This window comes from Sitophilus oryzae, unplaced genomic scaffold (genome assembly GCF_002938485.1).
Source record: "Sitophilus oryzae breed Bouriz unplaced genomic scaffold, Soryzae_2.0 scaffold_1111_pilon_pilon, whole genome shotgun sequence".
NCBI lineage: Eukaryota > Metazoa > Arthropoda > Insecta > Coleoptera > Curculionidae > Sitophilus > Sitophilus oryzae.
In genome coordinates, this window is record NW_022145740.1 from 3595206 (window position 1) to 3596095 (window position 890).

At 29.3% G+C, this 890-nt stretch overlaps 1 non-coding gene across 1 annotated transcript; it reads right to left on the reverse strand.

Moving 5' to 3' along the window:
* Window positions 1-280: 280 nt before the first annotated feature.
* On the reverse strand, window positions 281-352 carry Trnaq-uug. The gene has a single exon. It is a non-coding gene; the product is annotated as a tRNA-Gln (tRNA).
* Between the last annotated feature and the right edge of the window lie 538 nt (window positions 353-890).

The following is an 890-nucleotide window of genomic DNA, read 5'->3' on the forward strand; positions in this document are numbered from 1 at the left end:
AAAAAGTAATGATAATTGAAAAAATTGCAAATTGATCATGATCAGTTCATTTCGCTTTTAAAAACTTTTAAAAATTAACCAAAGCATGTATTGACATGAATAAAAAAATACTTTACTGTTTCGGCTTTGGAGCTTGGGACATTCCTTTTTAGTATCTATATATATAGTAAATTATCTGTGCATAATACTGTTACCTCCTGTAAAACTTTTAACAATTACTGTATTATTTTATTATGTAACTAGCCTCAAGTTGTACTTGGTAAAAAAAATAAAAAAAGTTAGGTTCCACCGAGATTTGAACTCGGATCGCTGGATTCAAAGTCCAGAGTGCTAACCATTACACCATGGAACCGTGTTGAAGAACTTTCCTTTCACCGGTATTTGAACACGAAGCATGTTAAATATTCTTCTAAATGCAAATTTCAGTTTAGATATTAAACATAAGTTTATTTAAATCATATCAAAATTAAATTATTTTAAATATCCGTAATATATCGTATATATAGCCTGCAATATTTCATTATTTCAGTTCGCAGTGGGCAGTCTGAATGGATAATAAACAGCATATCAAATTACCTTTATTTTGTCGTTAAAATACTATCGATATTAAAGTCATTTTTACGATTATTCAATATTTTGTTTACGGTCATGTGGGCACAAATATTCTAAATATGGAAACGGTGAAATTTTAGACAGGAAAACGTGCACTGCCCACAGTTTATAGCCAAACTTTACGCAATAGAGGAAAATAGAAATTCGGATTTACATTTTAGGTATACACCAGCGTTTTCATCCATGTAGGCTGGAAATTATTTAAATGTGGTAGGTATTTAATTATTATGATTGCATCGAAGTTTCTTATTGATATACAAAAGTTTTTTGAAATGGAA